Source organism: Neofelis nebulosa, chromosome 5 (assembly GCF_028018385.1).
Source record: "Neofelis nebulosa isolate mNeoNeb1 chromosome 5, mNeoNeb1.pri, whole genome shotgun sequence".
Classification (NCBI taxonomy): Eukaryota; Metazoa; Chordata; class Mammalia; order Carnivora; family Felidae; genus Neofelis; species Neofelis nebulosa.
This window is the reverse complement of record NC_080786.1, coordinates 150,119,525-150,135,634: the sequence shown is the minus strand read 5'-3', so window position 1 is coordinate 150,135,634 and position 16,110 is coordinate 150,119,525. Positions and strand designations below refer to the sequence as shown.

The 16,110-nt window shown below is 44.0% G+C and overlaps 1 protein-coding gene across 2 annotated transcripts in view; it reads left to right on the top strand.

Annotated features, from left to right (window-relative positions):
- SETD4 (SET domain containing 4) overlaps window positions 1-16,110 on the top strand; it is a 72,359-nt gene that overhangs the window by 36,617 nt on the left and 19,632 nt on the right. For both annotated transcript variants that reach the window (XR_009262325.1, XR_009262324.1), the window contains exon 13: window positions 9,917-10,059. The gene's annotated coding sequence lies outside the window, so the exon portion shown is untranslated. The remainder of the gene's footprint in view (window positions 1-9,916; window positions 10,060-16,110) is intronic.

Below are 16,110 nucleotides of genomic sequence, written 5' to 3'. Positions count from 1 at the left end.
TTCAGTATCACAGTCATGCTGGCTTCATAGAATGAGTTTGGAAGTGTTCCTTCCTCTGTAATTTTCTAGAAGAGTTTGAAACGGATTGGTATTAATTTTTCATTAAATTTTGGTAGAATTCACCTGTGAAGCCATCTGGTCCTGGGCTTTTATTTGTTGGGAGATTTTTGATTACTAATTCAATCTCCTTGCTTGTTATGGGTCTGTTCAAATTTTCTATGACTTCATGATTCAGTCTTGGTAAGTTGTGCGTTTCTAGGAATTTATCAATTTCTTATAAATTATGTAATTTGTTGGCATATAATTGATCACAGTTTCTCTTATGATCTTTAGAATTTCTGTTGTATCAGTTATAACGTCTTTCTTTCACTTACAATTTTATTGAGGTCTCTCTTTTTTTTCTTAGTCTACCTAAATGTCAATTGTTTATCTTTTCAAAAAGCCAACCCTTAGTTTTGTTGATATTTTCTATTGTTTCTCTAGTTCTCATGTCATCTATTTCTGTTCTAATCTTTATTATTTCCTTCCTTCTGCTAACTTTGGGCTTAATTTGTTTTTCTTTTTCTGGTTCCCTGAGGTGTAATGATAGGTTGTCTATGGGTTGGATGCATCCCATAAGTTTTGGTGTGTTGTGATTCCATTTATGTTTGCCTCTAGATATTTTTTGATTTCTTTCACCCATTGGTTGTTAAGAAGTGTGTTGTTGAAATTTCACATATTTGTAAACTTTCCAGGTTTCTTCTTGTTACTCATTTCCAGTCTCAAACCATTGCAGTTGGAAAAGATATTTCATATGATTTCAATGTTATTAAATTTCTTAATCCTTATTTTGTGACCTAAAATATGATTTATTCTGGACAATGTTTTATTTGTGCTTGAGAAGAATGTGTTTTCTGCTGCAGTTGGATGGAATGTTCTATATATGTCTATTAGGTATTTGGTTTAAAGTGTCATTCCAGTCTGTTATTTTCTTACTGATTTTTTTTCTTTGGATGATCTACCCACTGTTAAAAGTAAGGTATTGAATTTCCCTACTATTACTACATTGCTGTCTATTTTTGCTTTCAGATCTATTAATAATTATTTAATATATTTAAGTTTTCCAATACTGAGTACATAAATGTTTACAGTAATTATATCCTTTTGGTGAATCGACCCCTTTAGCATTATATAATGATTTTCTTTGTCTCTGTTACAGTTTTTGACTTAAAGTCTGTTTTATCTGATGTAAGTATAGCTATCCCTACTGTCTTCTGATTTTCATTTGCACAGAATATCTTTTTCCACCATTTACTTTAAGCCTGCAAGTGAGTTTCTTGTGAACAAATGAGTTTCTTGTGAACAGCATTTAGTTGGGTTTTGTTTTTTTAATCCATTTTTTGTCTATTCATTCTTTGCCTTTAATTATAGAATTTAAACCATTTACATTTGGAGTGATTACTGATAGGTAAAGACTATCACCATTTTGTTAATTGCTTTCTATTGTTTTGTGGTTACTTTGTTCCATTCTTCCTCTCTTGCTGTGTTTCTTTGTGAGCTAATGATTTTTTTTACAGTGGTATGCTTTGATTCCATTCTCTTTTTTATTCATGTATCTATTATAGATTTTTTTGCTTTATGGTAATCATGAAGCTTTCATAATACACCTTATAATATTAACTATTTTGAACTGACAACTTCAATTGCATAAAAATGTTATACACATTTACTTGCTTGTACTCACAGTTTATGTTGTTCATGTACCAATTTACCCTTTTTATATTGTCTATCCATTAACAAAATATTGCTTCTATAGGTTTTTTTTATTTTTTTAATGTTTATTTATTCTTGAGAGAGAGGGAGAGAGAGAGAGAGAGTGAGTAAGGGAGAGGCAGAGAGAGAAGGAGACACAGAATCTGAAGCAGGCTCCAGGCTCTGAGCTGTCAGCACAGAGCCCGACATGGGGCTTGAACCCATGAACTGTGAGATCATGACCTGAGCCAAAGTTGGGCGCTCAACCAAGTGAGCCACCCAGGTGCCCCTCTATAGTTTTTTTTTTTTTTAATCATTTTTTTTCTTTTAATTCTTTTTAATGTTTTTATTTATTTTTGAGACAGAGAGAGACAGAGCATGAGCAGGAGAGGGGCAAAGAGAGAGGGAGACACAGATACTGAAGCAGTCTCCAGGCTCTGAGCTGTCAGCACAGAGCCTGACACGGGGCTCAAACTCACATACTCTGAGATCATGACCTGAGCTGAAGTCGGACGCTTAACTGACTGAGCCACCCAGGTGCCCCATATCATTTTTGTTTCTTTTTTAAAAATTTTTTTTTCAATGTTTTTTATTTATTTTTGGGACAGAGAGAGACAGAGCATGAACGGGGGAGGGGCAGAGAGAGAGGGAGACACAGAATCGGAAACAGGCTCCAGGCTCCGAGCCATCAGCCCAGAGCCTGATGCGGGGCTCGAACTCACGGACCGCGAGATCGTGACCTGGCTGAAGTCGGACGCTTAACCGACTGCGCCACCCAGGCGCCCCTCATTTTTGTTTCTTAACCTGTATGCTGGAGTTCAAAGTGATTTACACACAACCTTTGCAGTATTAGAGTATTTTGAATTTGATGATATGTTTTCCTTTACTAGTGAATTTATATTTTCATCTGTTTTCATGTTACTAATTAGTGTCTTTTTGTTTCAGCCTCAAAACTCCTTTTAGCATTTCTTGTTTAGCAGGTATGGTGGTGATAAAGTCCCTCAACTTTTGTTTGTTTGGGAAAGTTTTTATTTCTCCTTCATTGCTCAAGGATAACTTTGCTGGGTAAAATATTTTTGGTTGACAGTTTTTTTCCTTGAGCACTTTGAATATATTATCTCCTCTCCTGGCCTGCAAGGCTTCTGCTGATAAATCTGCTGATAGACTTATTGAGATTCCCTTGTATGTGTATGTGATTAATCTTTTGTCTCTTGCTGTTTTCAAAATTCTCTTTTTGTCTTTGATTTTGTGTCTTGGTGAAGATCTCTTTGGGTTGTATCTATTTGGGGACCTTTGAGCTTGATGTACTTGGATGGCCAAACTTTCCCCAGATTTGGGGTGTTCAGCCATTCTTTAGGTAAATTTTCTGTCCCTTTCTCTGTCTCTTCTCCTTCTGGGTCACCCATAGTGCAGATATTATTTCATTGGATGTATTCCATAATTCACATAGGTTTTCCTCACTTTTTTTTCATTCCAATTTCTTTTTTCTCCTCTGACTACGTAATTTCAATTTGATCTGTCCTCAAGTTTCCAGATTCTTTTTTTCTGCCTGATTGAGCCTAATGTTGAAGATTTCTATTGCATTTTTTATTTCATTCACTGGATTCTTTCAACTAAGAGTCTCTGTTAGGTTCTTTTTTCAATGATTTATATCTCTGTTGAACTTCTCATTTTGTTCATGTGTTCTTTTCCTGAGTTCATTAAATTGTCTGTATTCTCTTGAAGCTCATAGAGCTTCCTGAAAATGATTATTGTAAATTCTTTTTCAGGTAACTCACAGATCTGCATTTCTTTGGAACTGGTTACTGGAAAATCATGTTCGTTTCATGGTGTCATGTTTGCTTTTTCATGCTTCTGATGACTTTGTGTTGATGTTTGCACATTTGGGAGTGCATTCACCTCTTCCAGCCATTTGAATTGGCTTTGGTGGGGCAAAACTTTCACCAAAAGGTGGCTGCAAGGGTGCCGGCTGGGTGGGACGCAGCATCTTTGGTTCTTGGAAGGCACAGCAGCGTAGTCTCCACGCAACTTCATCAGCTTGAGGTCAGTGTAGGCGCAGACTTGTGGGGGGGTCTTCTGTGGCCAAGACTGGATGACAGTGGTAACTAAGGCTTTTGGGATATTCAGAGGTGAAGATTGCTAGGATCTTCTGTTCTATTTTTGCCCATGGGAGAAAGTTCTAGCAGAGGGAGGATCCCTCTTGGCATATAGTCTGGCATGCTGGCACTCAGAGTCCTGGGATCAGAGCCATGTGGAGCTACCACTGTTCCTGGGTCTTGAGGCACAGATGCATTTGCCTGTGGCAGTGACGCTGATGTCTAAGGTGGGTGTACGTGGAACTCTGTGAAACCAGGGTCTGGGTCTCTGGGTCTTGCAATGATTCTGGCCAGGTGGGTGACGCAGCAGTGGCACAGGCCCTGGGATGGCAGGTACAGCGGTAGCTTGGGCCCAGGGGGGGCAGGGGGCAGAGGCCAGTAGCAGTACAGCCCGTGGATGGTGGTGGGTCAAAGTCCCAACTTTGGCCTCAGGGAAGGTTGCAGGAAAGCAGAAGCGCATCCCTAGTGATGGCCTCTGAAAGCCACATGTTAGGATCCAGGGAGCATGTCAGGACTCAGGGCATAGCAGTGCCCCTGCCAATGACAGTTCAGGGCTTTGACCTGGAACCCAGGGACAGGGATCAGAGCAGAGGTAGTGTGACCTGGCAATAATGATTCAGAGCAGCCGCCTGGGACCTGAAGGGTGGGGGTCAGAGCAGTGGCCACACAGCCTGATCAATGAAGGTTCCCAGCCTTGACCTGGGACCTGGGGGTGGGGCTCACAGCAGCCCCTGTAATGGGACAAAGTTGCGACCTGAGCTGAGGGCAGGGCTCAGGGCAGTAGTAGCACCCACCTTGTAGATGGTGGGGCAAAGTCTCGATCCCAAAGAGCTGGACACAGCAGTGGCAGGACCCCACATGTTACTGCACCGACAGCCCCAGCTGTGAGGAGGGGCTTGGTGGTGGGGAGGCTGGACAGCTCCATGAGCTGGGATCAGCAATGGTGTAGACCGTGGGAGGCCATGGTAGTAAAGGCTGCAAACATCCACAGTGGTGTGGCTTGCTGGGGTTCTTCTGCTTTCATTTACCCCGTGAGGAGCTTCCTCTGAGTGGATCCCTGTGCACCAAGCTGCTCTTGACCTGAGGAGGGGGAGATGTGGGCAAAATGCTTCCTGTGCTGTTCTATGTGACCACCCTTGGGTTTTAAGCTCTGCAGGAGTTTTGCTGCTTTTTTGTTGTAGTCCAGCTTTCCCTGAGCTATTTTCATTGGTCTGTCATTGTTTATGTGCAGTTTTTGTTGTTTCTGTGGGCGAGATGAGATTGGGATCCCCTGGCTCTCCATCTTGCTGACTGATATTACCTCTCTTGCACATGGCAGAGCTTTAAAAACTGCTGAGCCCGGGTCCCACCTGGAGGCTCCGATTTAATTGGTCTTAGATGTGCCAACATATCGGGGAACTGAAAGCTCCCAGGTGACTCTAATATATGCCATAGTTCCCTTTCTGAGCCTCTGCACTGGAGGAACAAGCTGCTTTAACTTGTCCTAGCTGGAATACTCTGGTATTACTTTAATGCCTCCAATGACAATAGTTTGGGAGGCAGGAGACAGAGTGCCCATTGCTATATGACTACACACATTTATGCTGCTGAAATAACCTTTTAAATGGTGCCAATCCATATTGAGAACAGATTCATCCAAAGCTCAAATGCTTTAACACTTGGTTCAGTGAGTGTGCTTAAGTGTGAGTGGCCAGATCACAACAGGTGTTCAGAGCGTTTTAGTTATTTTCTTGAAACACTTTTTAAAAACAAGTCACACCTGTAAGAGTCCCAAGTGTTTGGACTGAAGCCTGAAAAATACACACTGGATCTGTGAATCTTTGTGGGACTTTGCTGTGAGCTTGAGACACTTCCATCTTCGTACACTAGGTGGCACCAGAAGACCGCCAGGCTGGGGATGCTGACTCCCAGTCACGGAGGCTCTGTCGAATTGAGGCAACAGAGTATCTTTTTTTTTTTTTCTTTCTTTCAGATGTTAGTAGGATCCAGACAAGGCAAAAACAACTCTGTGTGTTGCTACTGGGATGAAATGCAGAGGTTCCTATGCTCTGTAGGGTGTTGGATCTCCTTGGGTGAGAAACGCAGGCAGATAAACATTAGTTCAAGGTGACAGCTGCCAGATAGGGGGCCTAGCCAGGTGTGTTGTGCTCAGAGGAAGGGGCTGGGATGGGGGAGGGGTCTGATAAGACGCAGAAACTGCCCTGTCCCTGCGTTCAGACAAGCCATAAATGCTGATATTTAGCACTTTCTTTTGAGAAAGAAACAGTTTCTCACAGCAGGTAGCAGGTTTTCATTTCTAACATCATCGATAGCAGGTGGACTCAGGTCCTGACTGACACACAGGCGAACAGAGGACAGGGAGCTTTTAAGGAGTTTAAACTGACCACCCACACAAAGCAAAGGGTGTATTCCTGTGACTCCACTTCTGCCAGATGTTTCTGGAATTAGAAAATGGGGCTAATTTTGTGGAGAGCTAGAGAGGAGCTGTTTCTTCTGACTGATGGGAGAGCTGGCCCATCTGTTGTTAGAGGCGTGCGTTTGATCTGAAGACAGAGCTTCAAGGTAGAGTGGAAACACCAGCATGTCCTTGGGCTTCCCTGTCCACAGGCGGCTGACAGCTTCTGGATCAGACCGCGGGGCGATGTGAACTGAGTGACCTAGCACAGCATCCCAGAGTGGCCACGCAGGCAGCCTCACCTGAAATGACTTCTTTGGTCCGCCTGACTTTCTGCATTCATCTGTCCTTAGATCAAGACTAACTCACCTTGCAGATCAGGGAGGTCCTATCACACCTCTTTCCTTTTGATTGCCCTTCTCCTTTTACACCTCTCGCTATTTTTTTTTCAACATCTTTTATTTATTTTCGGGACAGAGAGAGACAGAGCATGAACGGGGGAGGGGCAGAGAGAGAGGGAGACGCAGAATCGGAAACAGGCTCCAGGCTCCGAGCCATCAGCCCAGAGCCCGACGCGGGGCTCGAACTCACGGACCGCGAGATCGTGACCTGGCTGAAGTCGGACGCTTAACCGACGGCGCCACCCAGGCGCCCCTACACCTCTCGCTATTGATACACATTCTGGATTTGCCCTGACTGGATGCTTGTTTTCTCTTTGGCATTTCATCTAAAGTGTGCTGGCAAGGCCTGGACAAGGCCCCTTACTACCATATTGGATTTTTTTCCCCCCTTATTTGAGAGACAAGAGAAAAAGCTGCAGATGACCGTTTTATCTGATTGGAGTCGCCTTGCTGGTGGCAGCTGTCCGTTTGGGAAAGAGATCTTGCTCCAGAGTATTCACGTTGGGGTAACCAGCTCTTTCTGACCGTTGTGGGTCAAGACTCAGAGCAGGTAGCCGCAGCACAGCCGAGGTTGGGAATCATGGCTCACGTGGACACAAACGTCAGCAGAGATTGTGTGAAAGATGAAATCTCCTGTTTCTTTATTCAGAAGGCAGCGTCTCTGGTACCAGTAGGCCCGAGTCCTGGCAGTGGACAACTGTTAGAGCCCACCCTCTTTCTTTTATGTTTTGCTAGTGGCAGGGGTCTATAGCGGAGGCCACTGCCACCAGAAACCATCCCTCAGGAAGCTAAGTGCTGTCGGCATCTCTTATTGGGGTCACCTAGAACCCTGCTCCTCAAAGGCTGATACGCAGACCACCAGTTTTGGGGGTTTGTTAGAAATGCAGAGTCTCAACAAACTGAGGGCTGATGGGGGAGGGGTGGAGGGGGAGAGAAAAATGGGTGGTGGGCATTGAGGAGGGCACTTGTTGGGATGAGCACTGGGTGTTGTATGTGAGCAATGAGTCATGGGAATCTATTCCTGAAGCCAAGAGCACAATGTATATGCTGTATGCTAGTTAACTTGACAACAAATTTTATTGAAAGAAAGAAAAAGAAAGAAAGAAAGAAAGAAAGAAAGAAAGAAAGAAAGAAAGAAAGAAAGAAAGAAAGAAATCTGCACTGTAACAGGATGCGTGTGTCTGCAAAAGTTAGGAAAGCGGTAACTCAGGAGTACGGCTAGCCCCGGGGATTGTGTTTGGTCGAGCCTTCCCAGTCTCCTGGGCCAGTCTGACCATCAGCAACCCGTTTAGCACAGATGGGGGATGCTGGTCCTTGATGCGAGGTGCCCTGGGAGCTGGCTCATCTACAGAGAGTGGGGCGGGGCTGTGGACTCTTCGGGCAGGACTCACAAGGACTCACAAGGCCAGCTGGACTCACAAGGCCAGCTTATCGCAGCAATGATCATGGTTTTGCCCCTTTTACTGTGGGGCATGGTTGTTCGCAGTTGCCCCCGCAGTGCCAGGTGAGTAGCCCGACAGAGGCTGCCAGTTTCTCACCTGCCCCCCATGCTGGGGAGCTGCTGGGCAGTTGGCCATGGAACCCCAGTCTCCCTGACACACGTTTCTGAGGTTCACATTCACAGGGAAAAAGTAGATACTAATGCAGCAGTGTTGTTATGAAATCACCAAGCCACTGCGGAGGCATTAACACGGGTAACACCGGTGGGCCTTGACCGGGAGAGTCCGGGGACTTTTAGCCTGGCCGTGTGTTTACCTGGTTTACCTATTTCCGGGGTCTGCCTAGCTTCTAGGGGCCAGCGCGGGACCAGATGGGTGCCATGCATGGACTGATTCTATCCTTGCCATGCCGTATTCTCTGTCTGAAGGATGAAGAAAGCCCAGCTCAGTGGGTCACGAGGCAAAGTCCCTTCCTTGCCCAAGAGGGCAGACTGCGCTGCACACGGCCCTGGTCCGCTTGATGCCACATGGGCTTCATCCCCACGCAGCTTCTTTCCGGTCACTTCTGTGGGCCGCTCCCCGATTCTCTGCAGCACTGTGATCAAGAGTAGGGCTGAGTTTGGTTGGAATCTCAAAGAATGAGGAAGTGGGCCATCCGGGGGTTCCTGGTGTGTGTGTTGGTGGGGGGGGGGGGGGGGGGGACAGACGACCGCACTCTGGACCCCCCGGCTGTGCCTTTCCTGTCTCGTGGCTTTGGTTACCTGCGATGGGTCCTGACATGCTCCAGCTCCCAGATGGTGCCAGGCGACGTGCCGACAGCTGATTTCACGGCATTATTCTCACACATGAGCTTATATTTGTGTGGAATGATGAGGAACAGCGCCTGGTGTCCCTTCTTTTGTTTATATACAGTTTTTCCTTTGTGTAGGAGGAAAACAGAGCCGACTCCCTTTTAAGGGACATGAAAACTGAGTTTTGTCTTCCCTTCCTCTTACTGTCAAACAAAAGTCACCTTAGAACTCAAAATCACATGGGGTCTATCACTGGCAGGAAGCAAGGCCTTCCCTCGTGAACGTATAACTTACAGTAAGTTCTCAGCAGACCAAAAAAAAAAAAAAAATGCCTTTTATCATGTTCTGGTCTTTCCCTCCCACTGTTTTATTTCACTTACAACATCACTCAGGCCCAAATGGTATTTGTCAGGAGTAATTGGCAAACGCTCGAGGCTGTGTTCAAGGCTGCTTGCATGGAAAATCTCAAAGCAGTCATCCATGTTGAAAGAAAATATTACATTTGATCTTTTTTTATGATTTCTGCAGACGTGATGCATGTCTGCATTCTTTAGCCTTATAACCCCTTTGTATTTGAGAGAGAGAGAGAGGAAAAAAAAAATCCCTGTAGGAAGCAGCACTTCACAGGTAATTTACAGTATGCCTGAGAGATAACCACAACACATGGGGACTCATTTTAAAAACACATCCATGATTTATTTGTATTAGCCGTCTCATAAACCTGCGCCAGCCCGCAGGTTGTTCTACGTTGAATTATGACTTCAGGCCTCGCGTTTCGTGTCTGCTCCTACCAGGCTGTTTCTGCTTCTGGTTGAAAATACGCCTAAGGACGGCGGCAGCCATCCGCCAAACGCGCAATGCCCCCCTCACCTGGTCCCGTTTGCAGGCGACATGCTTTCCCAAGCAGGGTGTCATCGAGCCAGCAAATTCGAACCGGCAGATCCAGCTGAGGTCGTGAGCACAAGTGCGTGCGTGACAGTGCTGGGCTGAGCCGTGCCCGGGTGTCCTGAACAGCTGGTCTGAGCACTCTGCCCAGACAGTCCCTCTGTGTTTTCTCTTCCAGGGACACAGTACAGCCTCTGCGACAGGGTGTGGAGGCTTTTTAAAGCCACATAACCTAATAGAAGGACACCTTCCTCCACGTTCCAGACGTGTATACGTGTGTCCTCGTAAGGAAAGGACACAGGACGTCAGAGTTCATGGCAAGTACGTATCACCTTATATCTCCTACACTGGGGTAGTTCTGGAGCAAAAAGATATACCGACAGTCCCCTCAGTGTTATAGAGACTCTAGATCAGGGGCCAGCGAACTGCCAGTCCCTATTTTTGGAACTGAAGTTTGTTTTTTTCCTAAATACAAACTTAAAAAAATTGTGGTTCGTGACCTGAGCTGAAGTCGGACGCTTAACCCACTGAGCCACCCAGGCGCCCCAGTTAATCATTTTGTTAATGTGTATTTATTTATTTAAGAGGCGGGGTTGAGGGGCACAGAGAGAGGGAGACAGAGAATGCCAAGCAGGCTCTGTGGTGTCAGCACAGAACCCAACATGGAGCTCGAACCCACCAACCGTGAGATCATGACCTGAGCTGAGACCGAGAATTGGATGCTGAACCCACTGGGCCACCCACGTGTCCTTGTAACCATTTTTAAGTGTACAATTTAGTGGCATTGAGTATAGTGCTGTGCAACCATCACCACGGCCTGTTTCCAAAACTTCATCACCCCAAATGGAAGCTCTGTATCCGTGAAACAGTAACTCCCCTCCCACCCCTGCCCCTGGTAGTGTCTAATGTACATTTTGTCTCTATAATTTGCCTATTTGAGATATTTCATAGTAGTGCAGTCATACACTGTGTGTCCTTTTGTGTCTGGTTTATTTAACTTGGCATCATGTTTCTGAGGTTCATCCGTGATGTGGTGTGAATCAGCATTTCATTGCTCCTTCTCTTCTTTGTTGAGGTTTAATTGAGACTTAAGCGTTGCATATGTTTAAGGTGTACAACTGGATGATTTGTCACATCTGTGCATTATGAAATAATCACCACAATTGAGCTAATTAACATATCCATCACCTCACATATTTACCATATCTTTTTTTCCCTTTGTGGCGAGGACACTTAAGATCTGCCCTCTTAGCAAATTTCGGATGCACAATATAATATTGTTAACTATAGCCACAGCATTGTACATTAGGTCTCCAGAACTTATTGAACTTGCATCACTGCTTTTTTTTTTTTATTGTGAGAAAAACACATAACATAAAACTTAATCATCTTAACCATTTTCAGATGTGCAGTTCAGTATTCACGTCATCGTACAACAGATCTGTAGAACTCTTTCCTCTTGTGAAACTGAAACTCTATACCCATTGAATGACACCTCCCCTTTTCCTTCTCCCCTCTCCCCCTGGGAATTACGGTTCTACTTTTTGTTTCTAAGAGCTTGACTCCTTTAGCTACCTTCTAGGGGTGGGCTCATGTAGTATTTGTCCTTTTGTGACTTGCTTATTACAGTTAGCATAATGTCCTTAAGGTTTATGCAGTTTGTAGCACGTGACAGGATTTCCTTCTTCTTTGTGGCTGAGTAATATTCCCCTGTATGTATATAACATATTTTGTTATCGGTTCATCAGTTGATGGACATGTGGGATGTTTCTATCTCTTGCCTATTGTGAATAATGCTGCTCTGAACATGGATGTACAAATATCTGTTTGAGTTGCAGCTTTCAATTTCTTTGGGTGTATACCCAGAAGTGTGTAAATAAAGTGTTACTGTAACACAGCCATATCTATTTGTTTACCAATTGTCTAAGGCTGTTTTCCCCTTATAAAGTGATTTTCATATCAGCCAACTTTGCATTCTTGGGATAAATCCCATTTGGTCATAATCCTTTTTAAATGTTGCTGGATTGGGTTTCTTAATATGCTGTTGATGATTTTTCTGTCTATCTTCATAGAGGATATTGGTCTAAGTTTTCTTATAATATCTTTGTCTTGGTATTAGGGTGATTAGGTAATCTCACCTCATGAAAAAAGTTTGGAAGTGTTTCCTCTTCTTTTCTTTGGAAGAGTTTGTGAAGTATTGGTGTTTTTCATTGTATTTTGTAGCATAACGTAGGTCTCCTCATGCTCTCTTTTGTAATGTAAAAAGAGGCAACTGAGAAGGAATAGTACCTTTGTGCTTCTAGATGTTGTTGATGTCATCTCTGTGTGATGCCTGGGGCTATGGCAGCCTCTTTGCGACTAGGAAGGCAGTCATCCCAAGGCAATACCCCCAGGATGTCAGTAGAAAGTAGAAAGTAGGAAAGAAGGAGTAGAAGAAGGAAAGAAAGAGGGAACGTGCTTGATGAGCAACTGAATAATCAACCCTGGAGTCTCTCTTTCTCTCTTCTCTTTCTTCTTTCCCTTCTCTCTTCTCTCTCTCCCTTTCTCTCCCTCTCACCCCACCTACATCTCTGTTATGTGAAGTAACACTGTCTTTATTTTTTTTTAAGCTCCTTTTTATTGGGTTTTCAATTATATGCAGCTGACAATATCTGATACTGATTATGGTACCCCCTTCAACAAGAGCACTCCCTGTTTTCTTTATTGTCTCCCACTTCCTATATCATCAGGCTAAGAGAACACAAATTGCACCTGCAGAAAAATAGCATCAAAGGGACCAGACAGTCATTGGATTCTGTGGAAAGCAAACCAAGTACAGACTCAAGGTTACATGGAATACAACTTTGCTGGGACCCTTTAGGCTGTCAGGAACATTAAAAAATCCTGAAGGGGTTACCATTTTTGCCTCTTGCATGAAAGTGTGTAACATAAAGGGCCCGTTGGGTTTGGAGAGACCTCCAGCGGAGCCTGAAATATAACTCACAGAATAACTGTGTATGTTAGTCAGTGTTCCCCGGAGAAACCAGGCCAGTAGAATTCTGACATGGTCCCCCATTTCGGACTCCTGGTATATACACCCTGCGCGATTCTCCTTCCTCAAGTGTGGATGGTACTGTGAGCACAATGATTAGGACATAAATGAAGAAGTTTCTCAGATATAATTAAGGTTCCAAATCAGTTGATTTTGAAAGTGGGCCTGACCTAATCAGATGAGCCCTTAAAAGTGACTGAGTGCCTTCTGAAGAGATTGATTGGAAGTGTGAGGGGGCCTCTGGGGAGGGCCGTGTGGCAAGGGCTTGAGAGCACCCTCCAGTAGCTGAGAGCGGTCCCCAGCTGACAGCTAACAAGAAAATGGTGACCTCAGTCACAGAGACCCAAGGAAACAAATTCTGCCCATAACTTGAAGCTGCTTGGAAGTGGTTCTTTCCCTCACTGAGCCTGCAAGTGAAGACGTACCTGGCTTCCAAGTTGATTTCAGCCTTGTGAGACTGTCTTAGTCTGCTCTGGCTGCTATAACAAAAATACCATAGACTGGGGCGCCTGGGTGGCGCCGTCGGTTGGGCGTCCGACTTCAGCCAGGTCACGATCTCGCGGTCCGTGAGTTCGGGCCCCGCGTCGGGCTCTGGGCCGGCGGCTCGGAGCCTGGAGCCTGCTTCCGATTCTGTGTCTCCCTCTCTCTCTGCCCCTCCCCCGTTCATGCTCTGTCTCTCTCTGTCCCAAAAATAAATAAAAAACGTTGAAAAAAAAATTAAAAAAAAATACCATAGACTGAGCAGCTTAAGCAACGGACATGTATTTTTCACTGTCTGAGATCTTGGAAGTCCAAGGTCAGCATGCTGGCAGATTCTGCGTCTGGTGAGGGCCCTCTTCCTGCTCTGCAGATGGCTGTGTTCTTGCTGTGTGCCCACATAGCGGAGATCGAGTGATCTGGTCTCTTCATTTTCTCATAAGACACTCTTCTCATCATGGGGCTCACCCTCATGACTTCATCTAAGGCTAATTACTTCCCAAAGTTCCTGGAACATAAATGATTAGGGCTTCAGCATCTGAATTTGTTGGGGGGGGGGGGGACACAAACATTTAGTCCAAACCCAGAGCAAAGGACCCAGTTAAAATGTGCCAGTCCTAGCCTACAGAAACTGTGAAATAATAAAATTGTGTTACTTTAAGCCACTAAGTTTGTGGTAATTTTTTACACAGCAATAGAAAGTTACTATAGGTAACATTTCAAATATCACTCCTTTATGCTGGAAAAAATAGGTAAATGAGCAACATAGAATAGATTGTGAAAAGTAATGTTTGACCACTGAGAAAATTATGTAGGTCAATGCCCCAGAAAATTTCCCTTTCTTCCTTTTTCTTTTTCTATTAAAGGTCGTCACTACTTATGGGACCCCAAAGACAAGGGACAGATTTGGGGAGAGTGTAGGGAATGCTTTTGGATCTTCCCCCAAAGAGTTGGCCAGGTGTGGTCGGCTGTTGGGAGGCAGGGGTTCCTGAGAGGCCCTCATCCTGGCCCTGGGACAGCCATAGTCAGCTGTGTCCAGGATGGACACACTTGTACCCACTCTGGGGCTCCTTTTGTCAAGAGGAAATCTCCACGTAAGAGCATCCTAATGTTTAAAAAAAAATTTTTTTTAATGTTTATTTATTTTTGAGAAAATGCAAGAGACAGAGTGCAAGCAGTGGAGGGTCAGAGAGAGGGAGACAGAATCTGAAGGGGGGTCCAGGCTCTGAGCTGTCAGCCCAGAGGCCTACGTGGGGCTTGAATTCATGAACCATGAGATCGTGACCTAAGCTGAAGTCGGACACTTAAGCAACTGAGCCACTCAGGCACCCTAAGAGCATCCTAGTTAAGAAGAGCCATGGCATCAGGAAAGATGGCTTAAAATACATGGGGCCAAAATCTGGTTGAGTATTATTTCCCTATGGTGTGAGATACAGTTATTTCTTGAAACCTTCTTACTCAGGAAAAACTGTTCAGGCAAATCTAGTTTTGTTTTTTTTTTTTTTTCAGTTTATTTATTTATTTTGAGAGAGACAGAGAGTGAGCAAGGTGGGGAGAGGGGCAGGGAGAGAGGAGGACAGAGGATCCGAAGTGGGTTCTATGCTGAGAGCAGAGAGCCTGATATGGGACAAGAACTCATGAACCCGTGAGAGCCAAATTCAGCCAAATTCAGATGCTTAACCAACAGAGCCGCCCAGGTGCCCCTGGGCAAATCTAGTTTGCTAGGTAGCTCACTTGTCCAGTTATCAGCTTGGGCATCAGTCATAGTTATTAGACATAGCATTAAGATCATGACTGTATGTTATTAAACTGAGTACAAAGTATTTTTTAAGAATTTTAAAATGTTTTTTGAAATTTATTTTTGAGAGAGATAGAGACAGCACGAGCAGGGGAGGGACAGAGAAAGAGAGAGACACAGAATCTGAAGCAGGCTCTAGGCTCTGAGCTGCCAGCAAAGAGCCTGACTTGGGGCTTGAACCCATGAACCGTGAGATTGTGACCTGAGCCGAAGTCAGACACTCAACTGATTGAGCCACCCAGGTGCCCCCAAAGTGTTTTTTAAAAGATAAATGATGATCAAAACTACTGGTCTTTTATTAACCTTTCTTAAGAAGTTCTTGGGATTATTTCTTAATGTTACAGATTTATACAGAACAATTTTCTTTACTCTCTTTGGCTTTGATGCGATCACAGTTGTGTGCATTTCTAGCTTGCAAGAAGTACCTTTTCTCTTGTTGTTGGATTCAGAATGTGAATCAAAAAAAAAAAAAAAAAAAGAAAAGAAAAAAAAGAAAGAAAAAAGACAATGCGAATCAGATGGAGGGTTTTTTTTTCTTAGCAAATTTAAAAAATGTCCAGTCATTTGTACAAATGGTTTAAAAGCCTTGAGATTTTAGGAATGTGTATTTGCAATTATTCTCCTTTAATAATTAATCACTAATATGTTTTAATCACTGAGAACATTGTTTTGATCATTAAGAATTTACAATGTAAAGATTATTTCAAGGTCAAATTTCAAATGTTAATCATCGTAACCTAATGCATGTAAATCTCTACTGAATTCAGTTTAAAAATAAAGAGTAAGTCATTAATTTGAGCTAGCATACTTACTGGAAATTATCTTTTATTATTCTCTGCTCTGGTTCAAGGTCATTTCTTTAATCAAACCTCAGTTTGATCCAGAGTCGTGGGAAGAAAAATCAGTCTCTTGTCTTTCTTTCCCTAAAAAATAAAGCTGTCACGGGGAATCTCTTCCAACTTCCATTTCTCTTCACTGCTCTCATCTCATCTTTAATTATTGCTGCTGCTGCTATGCTTTTTCTTTTCTTTTCTTTTCTTTTTTTTTTTTTTTTTAGTTTTGGGGG